The sequence below is a fragment of the Leucopleurus acutus genome (assembly GCF_964270905.1).
Source record: "Leucopleurus acutus genome assembly, chromosome: 20".
Classification (NCBI taxonomy): Eukaryota; Metazoa; Chordata; class Mammalia; order Artiodactyla; family Delphinidae; genus Leucopleurus; species Leucopleurus acutus.
This window is the reverse complement of record NC_139162.1, coordinates 14859912-14883910: the sequence shown is the minus strand read 5'-3', so window position 1 is coordinate 14883910 and position 23999 is coordinate 14859912. Positions and strand designations below refer to the sequence as shown.

Genomic DNA, 23999 nt, shown 5'->3' with positions numbered 1-23999 from the left:
TTGAGAGTCCGCCTGCCGATGCAGGGGACACGGGTTCCTGCCCCGGTCCGGGAAGATCCCACATGCCGTGGAGCGGCTGCGCCCGTGAGCCATGGCCGCTGAGCCTGTGTATCTGGAGCCTGTGCTCCGCAACGGGAGAGGCCACAACAGTGAGAGGCCCGCGTAACGCAAAAAAAATAAATAAATAAAAAATAAATATATACATTTATCAGCACATTTTAAGACCAAAAAATTGAAATAATGAACCATATGAATAATGAAATACTGTTCTTACTAGTTAAACAAATTATATATATTTACGATGGAATTTTAAGTAGCCATAAAATATTTTTTAAATGGCATTTACTGGGACTTCCCTGCTGGCACAGTGGTTAAGAATCCGCCTGCCAATTCAGGGGACATGGATTCAATCCCTGGTCCAGGAAGATCCCACATGCCACGGAGCAACTAAGGCTGTGCACCACAACTGCTGAGCCTGTGCTCTAGAGCCCACGCGCGGCAACTACTGAGCCCATGCACCGCAACTACTGAAGCCCACGCGTTCTAGGGCCTGTGTGTCGCAACTACTGAGCCCACGTGCTGCAACTACTGAAGCCCGCAAGCCTAGAGCCCATGCTCTGCAACAAGAGAAGCCACCGCAATGAGAAGCCTGTGCACCACAATGAAGAGGAACCCCCGCTCACTGCATACAGAGAAAGCCCACACACAGCACCGAAGACACAATGCAGCCAAATAAATAAATAAAAAGCATTTATTAACTTATTTATTAATGATATTAGTTTAAAAAGCATGACTATATATGCAGGATGACTCCAAATTCTGAGTTTTAAAAAAAGCACATATGTAAAGACAAAGACTAGACTAAAAAAACAAACAAAAACAGATTTAGTTTTTCCTATATGCAAAACTCTTTTCAAATCCAAGGAATTTGAACTAACATTAAAGCTAACACTAAAAACGAAATCTACCTCAGAAAGTATATAATTCGGAATTTCTATCAAAAGACAAAGAATACTATAAATAAATTCATTTGCCTCCTTAGAAAAGCAAAATGTTAACTCATCAGTAAACATTAAGATCAACTTATCAGAATAGGTATCTAAAGTGGCTAGACACTGAAAGACACAAAAGTGTTAATGGAAGAGACAGGTAATAAGGGGGTAGCTTTAGCAACATGAAGAAACTCTGGAGGGTGTAAAGACATCTCTATTTCACATATTTGCCTAAAATGGGTCAGCATCCACAAATGCTAGTTTGGGACCATAATGAAACAGCTTGGAAAAGAAAGGAACCCAAACAATCATAAGAATAGGGACTCTGAAGAAGAAAGTGCTAAAATTCTCTGAAAGAGGAGCTTAAAAATATTTTATGCTGCAAATATAAATCAAACTCTGTGAAGGAAGTTGAAAACACTGAAGTGAGGTCTATATTTCACTGTTAATCTTTTGGCTTGGAATGTGTGGGGGAGTTTCTCTCCCCCAAAAACCCTACTGTAAACCTACTGTAGAAAGCAGATAAAAATAAACCTAAATTACTAATCTTACGATTCAGTAATAGTATTTGTTCAAATTTACAAAAATAAGTAAAATCACAGTGCCCCTTTAAAGGAGTCTAACAATCAGGGTCCTAGCTGGAAACACATAATAGCCACACCTGGGTAATGTGAGACTTTAATAAAGAGACTACTTACAGGACCTCCCTGGTAGTCCAGGGGTTAAGACTCCGAGCTCCCAATGCAGGGGGCCCAGGTTCAATCCCTGGTTGGGGAACTAGATCACACATGCATACTGCAACTAAGAGTCCACATGCCCCAAGTAAAGATCCCACGCACCGCAACGAAGATCCCACATGCCACAACTAAGACCCAGAGCAGCCAAATAAATAAATAAATATTTTTAAAAAGAGAGACTACTCATGCAGCTCAATAACAAAAAACAAACAACCCAATCCAAAAATGGGCAGAAGACCTAAATAGACATTTCTCCAAAGAAGATATACAGACTGCCAACAAACACATGAAAGAATGCTCAACATCATTAATCATTAGAGAAATGCAAATCAAAACTATAATGAGATATCATCTCACACCAGTCAGAATGGCCATCATCAAAAAATCTAGAAACAATAAATGCTGGAGAGGGTGTGGAGAAAAGGGAACACTCTTGCACTGCTGGTGGGAATGTGAATTGGTTCAGCCACTATGGAGAACAGTATGGAGGTTCCTTAAAAAACTACAAATAGAACTACCATATGACCCAGCAATCCCACTACTGGGCATATACCCTGAGAAAACCAAAATTCACAAAGAGTCATGTACCAAAATGTTCATTGCAGCTCTATTTACAATAGCCCGGAGATGGAAACAACCTAAGTGTCCATCATCGGATGAATGGATAAAGAAGATGTGGCACATATATATATATATACAATGGAATATTACTCAGCCATAAAAAGAAACGAAATTGAGCTATTTGTAATGAGGTGGATAGACCTAGAGTCTGTCATACAGAGTGAAGTAAGTCAGAAAGAGAAAGACAAACACCGTATGCTAACACATATATATGGAATTTAAGAAAAAAAAATGTCATGAAGAACCTAGGGGTAAGACAGGAATAAAGACACAGACTACTGGAGAATAAACTTGAGGATATAGGGAGCGGGAAGGGTAAGCTGTGATAAAGCGAAAGAGAGGCATGGACATATATACACTACCAAACGTAAGGTAGATAGCTAGTGGGAAGCAGCCGCATAGCACAGGGAGATCAGCTCGGTGCTTTGTGACCGCCTGGAGGGGTGGGATAGGGAGGGTGGGAGGGAGGGAAACGCAAGAGGGAAGAGATATGGGAACATATGTGTATGTATAACTGATTCACTTTGTTATTAAAAAAAAAAACAATAAAAGTGAGGTACCACATACTCATTATTAGCCCCTAATCCTATCAAAATTCCATCTTTAAAATAATATAAGTAATGTTAGTGAGGGAAAAAAATGAAATAAAATGCAGATTATTCATTTGGTTAGGGGAATAGATATAGCTATATGGGAGATCAGAATCTAAAAGTGGTATTTAGAATCCATAAGGTAGTCAGTTTATCACTGTCAAAATTGATTTTTGCATGTAATGAAAGAAACATAAGCTCTTGCTGCTTTTAACCCTTCTAAATGAGTCAAAAAAACCCACAAAATATATCGAGTATATTGTGCACAAATAAAGACAATGCGGGATTGAAGGAACTTTACTGATCAATGATAGAAATATACTCTATTTCTGTAAGCCTCTCAATTAAATAATGTGAAATATTTGTGATGTACAATAAAGACATTTAGAAGAATAAAAAAAAAAGAGAGACTACTTACAAAGGTGTGGGTAAGACTTAGAGAAACCAACAAAGGACAGTGAATTGCCCCAGAACCATTAACACATCTAGGCCTGAAGGGGCAAGATGAGGAAGTAGAATCTGGAGACGGTAGCTATATGGAAAGGGCCACCAGACAGGAATCACTGGTAGAGGTATGCAGACCACTTGCAGCAACCTGGAAGGGAAGCAGCAGGGGAATAAATACCTAGCCCTCATTCCTCCTGCCAATCCATCTACCCTTCAACTGGAAGCCAGAAAGCAAAGGGGCCCACAGATACGGTACACGTGAATGAGCCTCCAGGGATGTAGATCAGAGGGAAAAGGATGGTATGTGGCTCTGGAGGAGGAAACAGAAGGCATCCAGCCCAAAGACTATTATTTTTCCACAAGACCAAAGAAGCCAGAACCTACATCTACCAAAGCAATCTCAAATTTACACTGTACTAAGACTTCAGTTAACCAAGCTAGAAAATTGAAGCTAAATGGTCTTTCTACAATAATAAGTACAGTATAGTGAATATAATTTAAGTTCTTACAACATAATCTCTAAAGTCCGTTTCAACCCTATGATTCTGCAGGACACTAAATATCCCATTGTACTGAATTATATGAAATAGGCAAAAAGGCATAGACAATTGAGATTAATCCTCAAGACATCTCTTGCAAATCTTACTTCTTAAAAGTAACGTAGGGCTTCCCTGGTGGCACAGTGGTTGAGAGTCCGCCTGCCGATGCAGGGGACACGGGTTCGTGCCCCGGTCCGGGAAGATCCCACATGCCGCGGAGCGGCTAGGCCCGTGAGCCACGGCCGCTGAGCTTGCGCGTCCACAGCCTGTGCTCCGCAACAGCAGAGGCCACAGCAGTGAGAGGCCCGCGTACCGCAAAAAGCAGCAGCTACTATAAAAAGGTTGCAACAATTCAACTATATTTCAATAAAAAAAAAAATTTAAAAAAACGTTGCAACAGGGGACTTTCCTGGTGGTGCAGTGGTTAAGAATCCGCCTGCCAATGCAGCCGGCACGGGTTCGGCCCTGGTCCAGGAAGATCCCACATGCCGTGGAGCAATGAAGCCCGTGCGCCACAACTACTGAGCCTGCGCTCTAGAGCCCACAAGCCACAACTACTGAGCCCACGTGCCACAACTACTGAAGCCCGTGCGCCTAGAGCCCATGCTCTGCAACAAGAGAAGCCACCACAACAAGAAGCCCGCGCACCGCAACAAAGAGTAGCCCCCTCTCGCCACAACCAGAGAAAGCCCGCGCGCAGCAACAAAGACCCAACGCAGCCAAAATAAATAAATAAATAAAATTTAAAAAACAAAAACAAAAAAAAACGTTGCAACAGGTAAGGCCAAATACTCTTGAAATGAATAACAGAAAGTCTCAGTAAAGAAACAAAAGACATAAAGAGGAAACAAACTTTTTTTTTTTTGGCTGCGTGGAACCCAGCCCCAGCAGTGAAAGCACCGAGTCCTAACCACTGGACCACCAGGGAATTCCAGAAGAAACAAACTTTAGAACTGAAAAATACATCAAAAGTAAGAAACTCACTGTGTGAGCTGGATAGCAGAAAGCAAATGACAGCAGAAAAAGCCAATGCACTTCAAGATAGGTCAATACTACGTATCCAATCTGAAAAACAGAGATAAAAAACATTGAAAAAAGTGATCAAAGCCTCAGATATCTGTAGAACAAACAGCAAAGGACCTAATGTTTGCACTGTCAGAATCCCAGAAGGATGGGAGAACCAGTTTGGTACCAAAAAACTTTTGAAAACTCCCCAAATTTAGCAAAAAACATAAATCTACAGACTGAAAGAGCTCAGAGAGCTCCAAAGAAATTTATGCCTGGACTCATCTTAATCAAATTGAAAACTAAAGACAAATTTTTTAAATACTGAAAGCAGTCAGAGAAAAACATGTTACCAATAGATGACCTATTCAAATAACAGATTTCACATCAGAAACAATGGAGGCCAAAAAGAAGTGCCAAAAGAAAAGAACTGTCAACCCAGAATTCTATATCCAGAGACGATATTCTTCAGAAATAAAGGTGAAATAAGTCATTCTCAGATGAGGGAAAATTAATAAGAAAACTTGGAAAACTAAAAAAAGGAAGAAATGGCAAGTATTTATATCTTATATTACAGAAATGGCAAATATCTGGGTAAATATAATAGATGGTTCTTCTCTTGAGTCTCTTAAAACGTATTTGAGTGACACTTCCCTGGCGGTCCAGTGGTTGGGATTCCGTGCTTCCACTGCAGGGGGCGTTGGTTCGATCCCTGGTTGGGGATCCTGCATGCCAAGTGGCATGGCCAAAATAAAAAAATTTGTATTTGACAGTTAAAAGCAAAACTAATAACATTGTCTGATGGGGTTTTTTTTCAATGTATGTAGATGTAATACATAAGATAACCACAACATAATAGTATTAAGGGGGGCAGGGCAAAGGGACCTATATGTTTCTATATTCCACAATAAGTGATAAAATACTGATTCTAAGTAAATTGTGAAAAGTTAAGTACATCCACTGTAATCCCTAGAGTGACCAATAAAACGTACTATATCAAAAAATAGACTAAAAAACTCGACAGGTTTTAAATTTGATACTAAAGTGTTCAAATAACCCAAGAGAAAGCAGGAAAGCAGAAACAGAAATGAAAAACAAAACAAATAATAAAATGGTAGAACTAAAGTCAAATATACTAATAATTACATAATTAAATAGAAATGATCTAAACACAAAACACAGAGAATTGTAACTATGTATGGTGACAGATGTTAACTAGACTTTCTAGAATGGTTCAAAAAATGATCCAACTATATACTGCCAAGAAAAAACTCACGTCAATACAATAATGTAGGTAGGTTAAAAGTAAAGGATGAAAAAAACTAGATCACGCAAACACTAATCAAAAGAAAGCTGGAAGTTGTACCTTTCGACCCCCTCTACCCATTTCGTTACAAACTTCCAGTTATAAAATAAATGAGTCTTGGGATGTAATGTATGATGTGGTGTAGTGACTGTGGTTAATACTGTACTGTGTATTCGAAAGTTGCTAAAAGAATAAATCTTTTTTATTTTTTAATTTTCTGGCTGTGCTGCATGGCATGTGGGATGTGGGATCTTAGTTCCCTGACCAGGGATTGAACCCACGCTTCCTGCAGTGGAAGCTTGGAGTCTTAATCACTGGACTGCAAGGGAACTCCCAAGAGAATAAATCTTGAAAGTTCTCATCAAAAGAGAAAGAATTGTAACTCTGTATGGTGACAGATGTTAACTAGACTTACTGTTGTGATCATTTCCTAATACATACAAATATCAAATCATGTTGTACACCTGAAATTAATAAAATGTTATAGATCAATTATATCTCAACTTAAAAAAAAAAAGCTGAAGGGGCTGAAGTGTTCAAGTAGACTTCAGCAAGGAAAACCAGGGATACAAAGGAATATTATATAATCATTAAAGGGTGAATTCACCAAGAAAATGTAGCAATACTAATAGTGAATTCAGGGAACAACAGAGCTTCAAAATACAAGAAGAAAAGACAGGACAGGACAAAAAAACAAATCCCTAATTGTAGTTGGAGACTTCAACTGTACTTCCCTCTGTAATTCATCAACTAGTAGACAGAATATCAGGATATACAAGAACTGAACACCAACTGTATCTTACTGACGTTTACATAGAACACTCCACTCAACACAGCAAAGCACAGGGAACATTCATGAATACAGACCGTATCCTGAAGTACAAAACAAACCTTAACAAATTAAACAGAACTTAAGGCACCCAAAGTATGTTCTTCAACTGCAATGGAAATTAACCAGAAATCAGTAACAAAAAAGATAACAGAAAATCTCCAAACACTTGGAAATTAAACACCATTACTTCTAAATAATCCATGTTAAAGAGGAAGTTTCAAGTGGAAATTATTTTTAAAGGTTTAAACTGTAAGAAAATGAAAATTAAAATATAACACCAAAATTTGTGGATGAAGCTAAAACAGTGCTTAGGGCAAAATTTACAACTCTAAATGCTTACATTAGGAAAGAAGAAAAGTCTCGGGACTTCCCTGGCGGTGCAGTGATTAAGAATTCGCCTGCCAATGCAAGGGACATGGGTTCGAGCCCTGGTCCAGGAAGATCCTACATGCCGCGGAGCAACTACTGAACCTGCACTCTAGAGCCCGCGTGCCACGACTACTGAAGCCTGCACACCTAGAGCCCGTGCTCCACAACAAGAGAAGCCACCACAATGAGAAGCCCGCGCACGGCAACGAAGAGTAGCCCCTGCTCACCGCAACTAGAGCAAGTCCGAGCGCAGCGACGAAGACCCAACGCAGCCAAAAATAAATAAATAAATAAATTTATATTTAAAAAAAGAAGGTAGGTCTCAAATTAGTAATCTAAGCTTCCACCACAAGTAACGATAAAAAGAGCAAAATTAACTCAAAGCAAGCAGAAGGAAACAATAAAAACAAGGCAAAAACCAATGAAACAGAAAAGAGGAAAATCAATGAAACCAAATGCAGGTTCTTTTGAAAAGAGGAAGGAGGGAGAGAGGGGGAGGAAGAGAGAGAGAGAGAGAGGAGACACAAATTACCAGTATCAGGATGGAAAGAGACAGATATCATTACAGATCCTACAAACATTAGAAGGGGACATTATTACTAATCTACACCTATAAATTCAACCATGAGACAAAATGAACAAATCTGTTAGAAACGCAGTTTACCAAAATTGACACAAAGTGAAACTATATTCAACATCTTGTAATAATAACCTATAATGGAAAAGAATCTGAAAAAGAAGAGATATACATGTATAACTTAATCACTTTGCTGTACACCCAAAGCTAACACAACACTGTAAATCAACTGTACTTCAATTTAAAAAAAAAAAAAAAAAACCGACACAAAGAAGTCAAAAATGTAATTGCCCCTAAACATTACAAAAATTGAATATAAAATTAGGAACCATTCCAGAAGAAAATCCAGGCCCAGGTAGCTTCTCTGTTAAACATTTAAGGAAAATTAGCACAAATATTTACATGAACCCTCACAACTCAAAAGGCTGGTATGAGGATTAAATGAAAATCTGTGGAGTTTAGGGAATTCTCTGGTTGTCCAGTGGTTAGGACTCAGTGTTTTCACTGGCGAGGGCCTGGGATCAATCCCTGGTTGGGGAACTAATATCCCGCAAGCCTTGCGGTATGGCCAAAAAAAAAAAAAAAAAAAAATTGTGGCATTTAGAACAGTGCCTAGAACATACGTACACAATAAGCACCATATAAACGTTTGTTAAAATAAACTCTAGGGAGTTCCCTGGTGGCCCAGAGGTTAGGATTCCAGACTTTCACTGCTGTGGCCCAGGTTCGATGCCTGGTTGGGGAACTGAGATCCCGCAAGCCAAGAGGTGCGGCCAAAAAATAAACAAATAAAATAAAGTAAAATAAAACAAACTCTAGTCAACAGACCCATACTCTGGGCTTCTCTGGTGACACAGAGGTTAAGAATCCGCCTGCCAATGCAGGAGACACGGGTTCGAGCCCTGGTCCGGGAAGATCCCACATGCTGCGGAGCAACTGGGCCTGTGCACCACAACTACTGAGCCTGCGCTCTAGAGCCTGCGAACCACAACTACTGAGCTTGCATGCTACAACTACTGAAGCCTGCACGCCTAGAGCCGGTGCTCCGCAACAAGAGAAGCCACCGCAATGAGAAGCCCGCACACCGCAACGAGGAGTGGCCCCCACTCACTGCCAACTAGAGAAGGCCCGAACGCAGCAACAAAGACCCAATGCAGCCAGAAATCAAAAAAAAAAAAAAAAAGACCGATACTCAAAGAAAACATCTAATAATCTAAAGATCAGCTGATAAATAAAATTTTAAAACTGAATAGTTGATGTACAATATTATATGTTACAGATATACAATACAGTGATTCACAATTTTTAAAGGTTACACTCCATTATTAAATGGAATTTTGTATGTGTCTTAGGTTAAAATAAAATGTTAAAGGTATGCTTTGTATCTTTTTTCCCCTGCTTGAACTTTTTTGATTAACTGTTTTGACCTCATTGGAGGATTTCAAGTGTATATAATCAGTATAGCTCTTCTTGAAGGCAAACACTATTTCTGAGGTTCCACTGTTATTCTCACACTGCCTTACAGTACTTAGTACAAAGCTGTCACTCTTTCATCATGTTAATTAGTGGAAATTTAACTAAAAATAACATTGATTTTTAGGGGCTTCTCTGGTGGCGCAGTGGTTGGGAGCTCGCCTGCCAATGCGGGGGACACGGGTTCGACCCCTGGTCCGGGAGGATCCTGCATGCCGTGGAGCAACTGGGCCCGCAAGCCACGGCTTGAGGCCTGCGCACCTGAAGCCCGTGCTCCACAGCGGGGGACGCCATCGCAGTGAGAAGCCCATGTGCCTCAGCGGAGACCCAATGCAGCCAAAAATAAATAATAAAAATTAATGAAATAATAATAACATTGATTTTTGAATTTCACAAACTTACAGAATCTAGTTTTGTTTTAGATTTAAGGAAAGGAAAATAATTTGCCAAAACACTTTGTCAACTTGAGTTCTGAGGATTTTCAACTTTCAGAAATTAGATTCCTGGACTTCCCTGGTTGCCCAGTGGTTAAGACTCCGTGCTTCCAATGCAGGGGGCACAGGTCCTAAATAATTACCAATATATTTTAAAAATCATCAGACTCAAAACTTATCTAATACAAAAGATCAATTTAATTACCATTTCAGGATTTTTTTTTTTGGGGGGGGGCATGCAGCACAGCTTGCAGGGATCTTAGTTCCCTGACCAGGGACTGAACCCGGGCCCCGGCAGTGAAAGTGCCAAGTCCTAACCATTGGACCTCCAGGGAATTCCCACATTTCAGGATTTGAAACTGTGTTTCCAAAGCTAACTACCATAAACTTTGTATCTTACATGATTAGGAATATTAATTTTAGGAATAACCTAAAAGTTAATAAACTGTTCTGGTAAACAGTTACTGTTTTATACATATACAAACATTTACACACATAAAACAAACATATATACATTACCACATACTAATATTGTCCAATACCTAATTTAAAATTCTCTTCTGATTTAGAGGTTATTCTGAGATCATTTTGTGCCTCAACATTTTTACTGTCATTCATCCACTCACCAAACATCTGTTGAGTGCTATTCTATCAAGTACTGTGCTAAGCCAACAGAGACAAGAGACATTTAAGTAAGATGTGACCCTGGTGTTTCAAGGAGTTCACAATCTAATGGGGACAAGTGACACAAAAACAACTATAAGATACATAACTATAACATAAACCTTATAAAAGGATTATGAACTAGTGACTGCAAATCTACTTCTCAGTATTCTAACTACTATTTTTATTAGTGTAACACCGTTATGTCACACACTGGGCAGCAACCTCATGTTCCCTTCTTGGCTCTTTCCGATCCCTCACTTTACCCCAGACCTTAACATTGGAGCAACAAACTGATCTAGTCCCTCTTTTATCACTCAGCTCCAGGAGCCTTTTAAAACTGGATAATCTCTCCATCCTGAATAAGGGAAAACGTAAAACCATGGACTGGCTCATTCCTCATTTTACCTGAGGGGAGAAGGGAAAGACTGCTGCAGCTCAGAACAGCTACCCAAATTAGTGAAGCTGCCTAGAGGCAGTAATCCTGAAAACTTAGCTAGAAATAGCAAAACAGACCCTCATGTCCTAAGAAACCAACTTTAGAGTCTTGTAGCTCCAAAAGAACCAAGCTGGGAAGGGAGGCAACAGAGTCAATAGTGGATAGAATGATAATTCTGTAGTACACAGGAAAACTTCTGTATTTGAAATGTATTATTTTATTTATCCTGAATACTTCTTTCTTATAAAATAAATGATGTAAACAGATTTAGGTACGATTTAGGTATTGCAGACATGAAGATGTGACATAAAAGTACAAGCAAGCTAGAAAGCATTTCCAAGATAATATAGCCCAATTCTTAAAACCATTTCATTTACAGAATGCCAAGTTTACTGTATTTTCACACTATAATCAAATCTCCAGTGACCAAACTAATCAAGATTGAAAATTTAATAAAATAAAGGACCACAAAACCAGTAGCATTATGTATAACTCACAACAAAAGTACAGGCTTCAGAATTCAGAGACCATCAAGATTTTCTGGAAGGAGCTATAAATACTGAAATGTGTAGGCATTATAAAAGGATCTTTATCTTGTTTCTCAATAAAAGTAACATTAAAAAAATTACAAAAAATTCTTTGGGTACGGCTTCCCTGGTGGTGCAGTGGTTGAGAGTCCGCCTGCCGATGCAGGGGACACGGGTTCGTGCCCCAGTCCGGGAAGATCCCACATGCCACGGAGCGGCTGGGCCCGTGAGCCATGGCCGCTGAGCCTGCGCGTCCGGAGCCTGTGCTCCGCAACGGGAGAGGCCACAACAGTGAGAGGCCCGCGTACCGCAAAAAAAAAAAAAAAAAAAAAAAAATTCTTTGGGTATACTTTTACCAAGAGTTTCTCTTAAGGCATATTTTTACAAAGTTGTTAATGATGGACTCTGATCACTAGTGAATCCCTATATCACTTAACAGCATTATCTGCTACAGCCTATAGAACCTTATTTTAAACGGCTGCCTAATACCACACTGAGTAATCATTTTTACTTAATTCCTCAACCTTTTTATATTTGCTATATAAAATAATGCTGAAGTTAGTATTCATGTGCACACTACTTTTCCTGTATTTTAAATTACTTCATTAGACTACACTCTTTTCTAGTTTTATTTTTAAATCAAAAGAGACTACACATCATTGGGAATTGATTCTGATTTTAAAGGAATGAGAGCTTAAACTAAGTAGACTAGAGTTGGGGATTCTGGAGCTCCTATCATTGAGAAGCCAGAGGCACAGGAGTAGAGGAAGAAAAAAAAACAATTTGGACAGAATAACACTACTTTAAAAATGAGAAAACTTGAGAAACTGGGTGGCTTTAAAATGTAATACTAACATTGAGGTTTCAAAACAATCTTTTATCCTCTAATAAAAGGATATTACTAAGTCCTCCTATCCCAGAAGATGAGGTTCTGAAGAAGCTGTAAAAACAAAATTTCCCGTGGAAATTTCTCCGTAGGTAAAGGAGTCAAAGGGAGGGAGGGGGGAGGGGGAGGAAACATATATATATCAACTATTACTTTATTAAATAAATACACAACGGGGGTATAAACGAAACAAGATTGGACATGAACTGATCGTTGTTGAAGATGGATTAGGAGGGAATTCATTACAGTCTTTACCTTTGTCTGTTTGCAATGTTCGTAATAAAAAATAATGAATACGCAAGCATAATAGAAAAACTATGACCAACTCTTAATTTCAATCTTACTACTTCAGAGAGTGGAAGTCGCTGCCTCTCCTATTACCTAATCATTAAACCGGACACTCTTCGGTCCCGATCCCGGTAAAACTATGCAGGTCGAGTTTCAAGTCCTCTCATCTCCAGCACCGCGGAAGAGGAGCGATGAGAACAGAAAGAGGAAGGGGGGCAAGGACAGGGCTACAGGCTCCTCACTAGATTGCTCATCAGACAGGCAGGGGTCTGCGAAAGGGGGCCAAAGGTCGCTTTTTGCTTCCGCTAAAGAAAAAGGCAGTTTCTTCCGGGGCCCCCAGGTACCTTCCCTGGAGGCCGCCCCGCCCGGGGGGAGGCTGCCGGGCTCGGAAGCGAACAGACTCCCGCAGGCACCGGGGACACAACCTTACCGAAGTCTCCCTGGGCCAAAAGGGACCGGATAAGGGAGTCCCCGAGAGCGCCGGCCCGGCCCTGTCCCTGTCGGGTGCCGAAGCCCAGGCCGCGGCGTTTCCGCCCCGGGGAAGTGACGCCTCGGAGCAGGGAGGACAACAAAGTTTGGCGGCGTCAAGTATTCGGGACCAACGGTGTCCAAGTTGCCTGCGGCCCTGCCACGCCCCCGGGCCCGGCCTTGGGCGGCCTTCCGTGCCACAGCCTCCAGCCCGACCCTCACATGCAGGATCCTTCTCTTTCTCCTCACCTGCCACCTCAAGGTCCTCTAAATCCTGGGCTAGGGACTTCTAAATCCGGAGCGCAGTGTGAGGAGGAAAACAAAGATCCTTGACGCTGAAGAAGCCACACTCACCTGACCGAATCCGGACCTGAAAACGGGAGAGACAGACTTGGGGAAGAAGGCTTAGCATCCAAAATGGCGACTAAATAGTCCTCAGTACAGTGAGCACGGGCGGAGGGATCCTCGGGGCCGAGCTAGCCACGCCCTCTTTCCAGGGATTGGCTGCGCACCCTCCGCTCGGGACTCACGCCCCGAGGGCGTCCGGGCTCCACCGCCTAGCTCCCTCCGGAGCTGGCGCAGCCGGGGACTACTTCCAGCGGCGGAGGCACGAACTGCAGTGGATACACGTGACGTCTCCAGAGTCACCTGCTGGGGCGTTCGTTGTATTTCGCTGGTGTTTCCCCGGCTGCAGGGAGGCTGGCGGAGGAGGCTTGTTTTCCGAGTCCGCGCCCATGTTTAGCGTTGTTCCAGTATATGGGAAAACCGGCTCCAGCACCGCCTCCCAAACTCCCTGAGTTAGTCTCTGAGATTTGCTCTCGTTCCTCGCTCGACTCTGCTCGCCATGGAGGCTTTCCTCCTGCGTTTCGGTTTCTTTCATGAAATGACCTGCTGAGCAGGATTCCACCCTTCTCTGGCAGCACACAGCTCTTTATCCGACTCTAAGCACTCCTCCCTCAGACCACCCACCCTCTCTCCTAAGCACTCTTAATACTCCTGCCCCGCTGTTTTTTTTTTTTTCCCTGCTACGCGGGCCTCTCACTGTTGTGGCTTCGCAGGCCCAGCGGCCATGGCTCACGGGCCTAGCCGCTCCGCGGCATACGGGGTCCTTCCGAACCGGGGCACGAACCCGCGTCCCTGCATTGGCAGGCAGACTCTCAACCACTACGCCACCAGGGAAGCCCCTCCTGCCCCCCCCACCCGCTTTTAAACCAAATGTGATTGCTCTTGCAATCAGAATATCTACAGTATTTCTTATTTAAGATGTTTCCTCAGCACCACATCCTCTGGGAATTTATCTCTGGATTGAGAGGAAACTTTTTCATTTAGTTATCCTTGTGTTCAACTTGAAAACCATTCTCTCTGCTTAACGTTGGAAGGGGATTCCTGAGCTTTGGCTTCCAGAAGGAGGTAATCCTGCCCCCTGCTGTACAGGCTGCATCTACCAAGACCAAAATTGTGGTTTGCTAAATTGTGATGCGGTCATATGACAAGGATGGAGCTACGTGTATCCACAAGAGGGTCATATGGATTTAGAAATAACGTGTCTGTATAACCACTTTCAGTATTTCTAAATTAAAACCAGCTGTCAGAACCTCAAAATACACTGTGCTTTTTTCATTTAATATGTGGTGAATTTTTTTTTTTTTTGGTAAATGTGTGCATATATGAATTGAGTCCATTTTGCAATAAAGTAATAGCATCTTAAAAAAAGAGAGAGCAAATTGCTCGAATTTAAAGAGCCTTAGAAACAACAAGCAAATGTTACCTGTGTGGACCTTGTTTAGATACTGATTCAAACCAATTTATAGTCTTTTTTTTTTTTTTTTTTTTTTTGGCCGCACCTAGAGACAAGCGGGATCTTAGTTCCCCCACCAGGGAAGAAACCCGTGTCCCCTGCGTTGGGAGCTCGGAGTCTTAACCACTGGACCGCAAGGGAAGTCCGCCTATAGTCTTTTATAAAGATATTATTTTAGACAATTGGGAAAATTAGATGATGGGCCAGGTATTATATGGTACCAACTAACCAAAGCATTGTTACTTTCTTAAGCATGAAAATATCATTGAGATTTTGTAAGAAGAGGTCTTTTATATATAAATTTATTTATTTCGTTTATTTATTTATTTTTGGCTGCGTTGGGTCTTCGTTGCAGCACACGGGCTTTCTCTAGTTGTGGCATATGGGGCGGGGGGGGGGGCTACTTTTCGTTGTGGTGCCCGGGCTTCTCGTTGCTGTGGCTTCTCTTGTTGCGGAACACGGGCTTTTAGCACATGGGCTTCAGTAGTTGTGGCTCACAGGCTCTAGAGCGCAGGCTCAGTAACTCTGGAACACGGGCTTAGTTGCTTCGTGGCATGCGGGCTCTTTCCGGACCAGGGCTGGAACCCGTGTCCCCTGCGTAGGCAGGCGGATTCTTAACCACTGCGCCACCAGGGAAGCCCAAGAAAAGGTCCTTTTTAAATTGTTTAAGAAATGCATACTGGGAGGGACGAAGAGTAGCCCCCACTCGCCACAACTAGAGAAAGTCCACACACAGCAAAAAGACCCAACGCAGCCAAAAATAAATAAAAATTTTTTTAAATGCATAGTGTAGGTAGGGGCAAAATTTTTGATAATTATTTAATTGGATGACAGTTATTATTTTACTATCTTCTCTCTCTATATATATATATTTTTTTTTACCTCTACTGACTTTATTTCAGCATAACCAGTTAGTTAAAAAGGAAAATTTTTCTTTTTAATTTTAAAAAGGTAGTAATAAAATGAAGGAAATTCTGACACATGCTACAATGTGGATGAATATTGAAGACATTATGGTAAGTGAAATAAACCAGTCACCAAAACACATGTACTGCAGGATTCCAGTTCTATGAGATACTTAGAGGTCGAATTCAGAGAGAGAAAGTAGAATGGTGGTTGCCAGGGGGGCTGGGGGAAGGGAGAGTGGGGAGTTATTGTTTAATGGGTACAGAATTTCAGTTTGGGAAGATGGAAAATGCTCTGGTGATGGGTGGTGATGATGGTTACACAACAATGTGACTGTACTTAATGCCACTGAACTGTACAACTAAAAATTATTAAAATGGTAGCTTTTATATTATGTGTATTTTACCACAATAAAAAAATGTTCACAGTAAAAATTTTCAAATTAAGTCTATGTTGTGGGGGAGAATTAAATAAACAGTATATATACTAATAATTAAATGCAAAATGTGGAATCTTCTACAAGAAAACTGGCTCTACATTAAAAGAGACTTAAGAGATATAATAACCAAATGAAATTCAATTGGATCCTGATTAGAAAAAATAGATATTTGGGGGAACAACTTGGGAAATTTGAATATGTACTAGATATTAGATACTATAGAATTATTGTTAATTTTCATTGGTGTAATAACATAGTTGAGTAGGAGAATGCCCTTATTCTTAGAAGATGCATGCTGAACTGTGTAGAACTGAAGGATCATGGTGTCTGCAACTTACTTTCATATAGTTTGGAAAACAAAAAGTGTGTGTGTGCATACTAGGCTATTATATATCTCAATGGGAAGTGGTAGTTTTCCCCCAGAAACTACCAGACTAAGCCAAGATCCCAGCAGTTAAGTATATTCTGATTCTGTTCTGCATTGAGCTTAAAAGCAAAATAAAAGGGACTGAGTTCAATACCTTCTTTTTGTTTTTTGAGGAGAGAAAAATGTTTATTGTTTTTACTAATTTGAGTATATATATATGTAGAGTATAATGAAAGAAAAGCCTGTGTAACACTCCCCATGCCATTATTAATTTTTAGAATATTTTATTCCAAAATTTTATTTATTTAAAATTTAACACAAATAGGATAATATACATTCTGCTCAGTAAACCTGCTTTTTATACTTTATATATTCTGCGTATCTTTTTATGTCAATACATATAGATCCACATTATCTTTAACAATGGAAGAAGTTATATCATTATTTAGCCAATCTTTTATTGATATTTAGGTAGATTCCAATATATTCTGTAATATGCTATTGTGAATATCCTCTAAGAATATCTGTGCATATTTTCAGATTATTTCTTAAGGACAGATTCCCACAAGTGGTATTGCAAGTTTAGGGAGTATGCATGTATGAAATTTTGATACCCATGTTATTTATGGGTTGAATTGTACCCCACAGATACATGCGTTGAAGTTCTAACCCTCAGTGTCTCAGAATGTGACTTTATTTGGAGACTTTGTTATGGCAGCACATGCAAACTAGCAAAACCAATCACCAGACTTCTCTCCCAGAAGGTTCTATGACTTTATCCTCCTAGTGTCCAGCTCCTCATACTCCCCAACTGCAGGCATTATCAACCTTTCTAATCCTTTTGAAACTAAGCAGTTATTTTAATTTGTATATCTTTCAAAATTAGTAAGATTTGCATATCTTTGAAAATTAGTAAGATTGACTCTCTTGTAAATAGCGCTCGTGATAGTCTTCTGCCCATTTTCCTAATGGTGCAGATAAACTTTCAAAAATAATTTTTAAAGTAAGGCATAAATATGGCAAAACACACACACACACAAAACTGAAAAAGATGTACAATGAAAATTAAGTCTCCTTCCTCAGACCCTTAGTCCTTCAGTCCCTTGCTCTAGAAGTAAAATAACCATTGCTACCAGATTCTCGTGCCTTTGAGCAAGTTACTTAATCTCTCTGTGCTTCAGTTTCTTCATTTGTAAAATGGGAATAATATCACCTACCTTAATAAAGTTGTTAGGACAATTAAATGTGTTAATTATGAAAAACTCTTAGAACAGTGTCTGACAATGTTTAATGCTATCAAAATCCTTCCAGTGATATTATCTGCATGTATAACTATATGTATAAATATGTCTTTTTTTTACACATATAGTAGCATACTATACATACTACAGTTGTCTCTCAGTATCAGCAAGGGATTGGTTCCAGGATCCCCCAAGGATACCAAAATCTCAAGTCCCTTGCATAAAATGCTGTAGTTTTTGCGTATAACCTATGCACATTCTCCAGTACACTTCAGATCATCCCAATACAATGTAAATGCTATGTAAATAGCTGCCAGTGAGCAGAAAATTCAATTTTTGCTTTTTGGAACTTTCTGGAATTTTCCTTCCCACTGGTTTCAATCTGAGGTTGATTGAATGCATGGATGTAGAACTGTCCGATATGGAAGGCTGACTGTATACTGTAACTTGTCTAGTACTATAACTTGCTTTAAGATACATATCTCGGAGACTTTCATATCAGTAGTTATCAATAATTCTCATTCTTTTGAAGAGCTGCATAATATTCCACTGTATATGTGTACCATAGTTTTAAAGTACTGCTCTATTGATGGCATTTAGGTTATTTCCAGTATTTTGCCTATATAAACAATGCTGCAATGACTAGATATTTGCCTATATGGATTGTATGAATTGGGTATAAATTCCTAGAAGCAGAAGAACTGGTGACAGGGTAGGTATATCTTTAATGCTGATAGATATTGCCAAATCACCCTACAACGAGGAAGTATTGTTTTACACCACCACCACCAATGTATGAGAGTTTCTATTTCCCCATGCCCTCAGTAACACAGTGTGTTTAGATAACTTTTGGAATCCTTGACATTATTGCACCCTTGAACAAACCATGAAAGTAAAGACGAGTGAAAAGTGTCGAGTCCATGTCTTGCTAAAAATGACATGATTCATTTAGAAAAATTGCTTCCAACTCAGTAGTTTCTTGGATTCAGCAATCATCACCTGTGTCCTGTCCCATCTAGTTATTTAGATCCGATAACATATCAATGTGAACTGTACCACAACCAACCAATTATTCAAAACAGTATCTCTATCCCTGGCTGAATAGACCAATTTCAATCAAAGCTAAACATAATCCAAAGAAACAAACTGACTCACACTGTTTCACTTGAAAATCCTGTTTTGCTCTTAGGGTAAAAATTAACACAAAACATTCTTTGGTTAACTAACCAGTAACTCTTTTTTATGTACACAATTATAACTAGTGGCTGTAACTAAAACCTGATATAATACTTAAACCCAATAATATAAGAGTCTTACAAGCCTGTAGGACAAAATTAGTCAGGCCTGTTTTTGTACAGCCCTTCCAGATAAGAATGTTTTTTTTTAACATTGTTAACAGGTTGTAAAGAAACAAAACCAAAAAAGGGAAGAACATGTGACAGAACCCTTATATTGCCCACAAAGCCTATTTGTAAAGGGCCAAATATTTGCTATTGGACCTTTTACAGAAAAAGTTTCCTGACTCCTGCAATAGAAGAAAGTATTACACATTGTGTGAGAGAGAAGGGAAAGATGACGGGCATTGAGTAATTTGCCTTTTTTTTTTTTTTAAGTACTAACATTTAGAAAGGGGAAAGTCTCAGAAAGCTTTTAGCCTAGAAATTATAGAACGAAATAGAAACTTCTCTGGATATCTTCCTAAGGCCTAGAAAAAAATCAAGAGCATTTTTTAGAGCACCTATGAAATGATTCCTCAGAGAACTTATTAACATCAATAATTAGGGCTACATACAAATATTAAACATCTCCATGGCATTTTGCAATTTACAGGGCACCTACAAGCACATGACCTCAGTCTGAGGCTCACAACATTCCTGTGAAGCAGCTGTAGGTCAGAAATGTCTATTAGTTTTTACAGGAAGAAAGTGAAGCTTAGAGCTGTAAAGTGAGCAATCCAAGATCAACAGCAATAAATGCCAGGATCAGATCTTGAACCCAGATCTTGAGACTTGACATGATATAATTTTCATATGTCCATATTTCCATAATAATTTGCATCCTGTTTTACCTTCAATTTGTGTATATTGAATTTATCAACAAATAAAAAGAAAAATGTATTAAATCACAGTTATAAACTGTGATTTGATCTGATATGGGTTCACATATCAGATCAAAAGAGAGTTCTCAAATCAGATTTTTTTCATGACATTCATCATGATTGCAATCATCCTAGAAAACGTAATTTTTCCTGAAATGAATTCAAAGAAATGAAAACTTATAACTCTAGATTCTAAATATAAGCTCAAAAGTTTATGGGCTTCCCTGGTGGCGCAGTGGTTGAGAGTCCGCCTGCCGATGCAGGGGACACGGGTTCGTGCCCCGGTCTGGGAAGACCCCACATGCCGCGGAGCGGCTAGGCCCATGAGCCATGGCCGCTGAGTCTGCGCATCAGGAGCACTCCGCAACGAGAGAGGCCACAACACTGAGAGGCCCACGTACTGCAAAAAAAACCAAAAAAACAAAAAAGGGTGAATTTCATGGTAAGTGAATTATATCATAATAAATTTTTAAGCGGAGCTCTTTAAATTACCCTACCAATACTGTTGTAATGTAAAGCCCTAACACGGTCTTGGTAGGAGCCAATAAATATAAACCAGATGATATTTCAAGGGAAAGTTAAGATACTTAAAATGGCAAAATAATTGCATAAATCCATGAGTAGACCGGAAAAGTAGAAATAAAAAATGAAGCTGAAAAAATTCCATGATTAAAGAAAAAGTCTTGTAGCTCCAGAACAAGTTGAGGTGAGAGCAAAAATAGAATAATTCCTTATTTAATAATTTTTGCCTTATTTGACTATAACCCTGAATCACAACACCTCAGAGGCATTTCTAGGACACATGAAGGTTTTAAGAATAGCATTATTATGATCCCATATTATTTGCAGCTCAAGGAGATGAAACAAGACGCCCAGTATTACACATTATTATTTGATGAAGCCAAGAAATTTCACTGGAGGCTCTCTCCTAATACTTTACCTGCTAGCTATTGTCATGTTGAAAATGTCAACTACATCAACTTTAAAGTGACATAATAAAGCCATCTTTGTATCCCTCAGTCTAAACTCATCAAGAATTACTGTTAAGTACAAAAGCCAGTGCTTATTCCAGCTTGCATTCTTACACTGACTAAAAACCTTCTGATTGGTTGAGAATATTCCATTTTCTGGCTACCTACCCAAGAATTAAAATTTTAAATGAAATTTAAAAGTTTCCTTAACTGAAGTTAAACAATAATAATTCCTACCTTGGGCTTCCCTGGTGGTGCAGTGGTTGAGAATCCACCTGCCAATGCAGGGGACATGGGTTAGAGACCTGGTCCGGGAGGATCCCACATGCCACGGAGTGGCTAGGCCAGTGCGCCACAACTACTGGGCCTGCACTCTAGAGCCCGCGAGCCACAACTACTGAAGCCCGTGCGCCTAGAGCCCGTGCTTGACAACAAGAGAAGCCACAGCAGTGAGAAGCCTGCGCACTGCAACAAAGAGTAGCCCGCGCTCGCCGCAACTAGAGAAAGCCCGTGCACAGCAATGAAGACCCAACGCAGCCAAAAGTAAATAAATAAAATAAATTTATTAAAAAAAGAATAATTCCTACCTCATATCCCAGCCACAAAGAATGAATGAATGAGCCATTTACCACAGAATTGTGAAGGACCAAGATCCTCTCACATTAAACACAAGATGCAGACAATGATATCATCTCGTTAGAGATTTCTGGAAAGGACATTTTGCAAGAGCGCTTTATGCAAATACCAAGACTTGTTGCTTTATAAGCAATGATCAGCATCCTCACTAGCTCCACCGTTGTGGGGCCAGTGATCATAAGGGATGTTTACATAACTCTCTCATATATTCATTTTACTTAATCAGCACAACAACCCTATGAGAGTAGAGACCAGGAATTATTACATTATTAACCATTTTACATTTTTAGGAAGCAGGGATTCAGAATAGGGAAGTGACTTGCCCAAAGTAACCAGGCTGGTCAGCTGCAGACTCAAAGCTGGATCTTCTAATGTCAGATCCCATCTTTCCACCGCATGCCCTACTTCTCCAAGTTAGCTATGTCAAAGGCAGGCTTAGGCATTCTACAAGACGAGAGAATTAGAGGAAAGGAAGGAAAGCGGTGAGGAAATAGAAAGGGACAATGAGAGGGGAAGGAGGTGTTTTATTAGGAAGTGAGTCTAACCACTTTCAGTTGCCCCAAATGCCCCTTAAGTGGCAACAGTGCCACAAGTTACCCTTCTCTAAATTAATTCTATGCCCCAGGGTCTACAGCTACTGTTGTTTTATTAGTTGAGAATCATGTTGGAGACTTACATGTCTAAGACGAAGCTAAAGATTTTTCTCCTCTGAGGTTCTGACAGCCGAACTTAGCCCCTCCCACAAAGGTCCGTGGCCCCTAGAGCTCGGTCACATTAAACGCCGTGAGGACCGAAGAAACCGTGAGATGTGGGGAAATGAAGGGAAGAGGGTTTGGGTTGGGGGAAAGGGAAGAGGTTGGGCTAAGGAGAGGGGGAGCCTGCGGTGGAGCTGTGGTTGGGGGATGTGGGCTTTTGTGGCTGAACTCGAAGGTGGGGTAGGAAACCAGGATCAGAGCTGACAGTCAGGGTAGAGTTTAAAGGTTCAGGAGAGCATAGGGGAGCTGAGGAGTTGACAGGACCAGAAAAAGACCTAGGAGGGTGCGAGGCTCGGTGGTCTCCATGGCGCGAGAAACAAGGCGAGGCCCCTCTCGAATGTCTGTGATTGGATGCTCCCTTAAGTCCTGCCTCCCCGGACCCCTCTCCCCTTAAGCCCCGCCCATGCCTCCGGGCGCGCGCCTGGGGAGCGGGGAGGGGGACGAAGCTTGCGAAGGGGGGAGGAGGGGATAGGAGAGACTCGTGCACGCGCCCCACTCGCTGCGGGTGCGCGAGCAGCGCGCTCCCGCCGCCCGCGTCGCCATCTTTTCCCCCTCCGTCTGTCTGTCTGCTTTTGGCTTTGTCCGTCTGCAGCGCCGCCCCTCGGCTCCCCGCCACCAGCTCGGCCCGGAGCTGCCCTCTGCCAGCTGGGGCCCAGTCCAGGAGAGCCCCGGCCCGGCCGGCCCGAGCTGCGGCCCAGGGCCCATTGTCCGGGGGTCCGTCTGTCCGGAGGCGGGGCCCAGGGACCCGGAGCGCCGCGGAGCGCCAAGGCGCCGGGTAAAAAGACCCCCGACTCTTTCCCTCCGGGACCAGGCTGAGGATGCAGGGGCTCCTCGCCCCCTCCCTTGGTCGCCGGCTGTCGGTCCTTTTGTCAGTGTCTGGGGAGGGGAACAGGGGCTCGCTCTGGCCTGGGGGGCGGGGGCCGCCTTGGCTCTGACCCTCCCCCTGCCCCGGGTTCCCGCGACGAGGCCGGACCGGGCTGGCTCCCCACAGCGGCTGTTCCACTTTCCGTCCCTCTGGAGGTCTCGGGCGCGGGAGGGGCGTCCGCGTCGCCGCCCTCCCCGCGTGGGCCCAGGTCGGGCTCAGCCGGGCAGCGCCGGGACGGCCCGGGCGTCTGACAGGCTGGGCTGGAGCTGGGGGAAGGGGAGGATGGGCGTGGGGGCGCCGACCCGGGTGTCAGTCCCGAGTCGCCTTCTCGCAGAAGGGCTTCTAAATTTAGATTTCTGAGAAGACTGTATTGTCTGAGGGTTTGTCTGAGCCGCCTCGGAAGACCTCTGGCTCTTGTCTGATAATTCCCGGGAATCTACCTGTGCTCATGCTTCAGGAAGCCAGAGGGACCGTCTCGGCTGGTTATACACCCGGGAACAGGGTGAACTGTGAGGCGGCTACGTGACCAGCTTTCTTGTCCTCTCCTTTTTGGCAGATACAGATACCGGGGATTCAGGCGAGTTTACTTTGCTCCGTGGGAACTGCACCAGAGCTGGAGGTGGGAGTGCACCCTCTTTTCTTAAAGCTTGGATTTCACCCGTATTTTCTTGCTAAAGTCTGTGGTGTGTCCTGGAAGCTGCAACCTAACACCTGTGGGAGAGCAGGGACA

At 41.7% G+C, this 23999-nt stretch overlaps 1 protein-coding gene across 7 annotated transcripts in view; it reads right to left on the bottom strand.

Moving 5' to 3' along the window:
* IST1 (IST1 factor associated with ESCRT-III) overlaps nucleotides 1-13812 on the bottom strand; it is a 30029-nt gene extending 16217 nt beyond the window's left edge. For 4 of the 7 annotated variants that reach the window (XM_082863309.1, XM_082863313.1, XM_082863315.1 and 1 more), the window contains exon 1: nucleotides 13443-13812. The gene's annotated coding sequence lies outside the window, so the exon portion shown is untranslated. Of the gene's footprint in view, nucleotides 1-4910; nucleotides 4992-13442 lie in introns of all 7 variants that reach the window. The other 3 variants (XM_082863311.1, XM_082863312.1, XM_082863310.1) reach the window with 3 other exon arrangements.
* Nucleotides 13813-23999: the final 10187 nt, after the last annotated feature.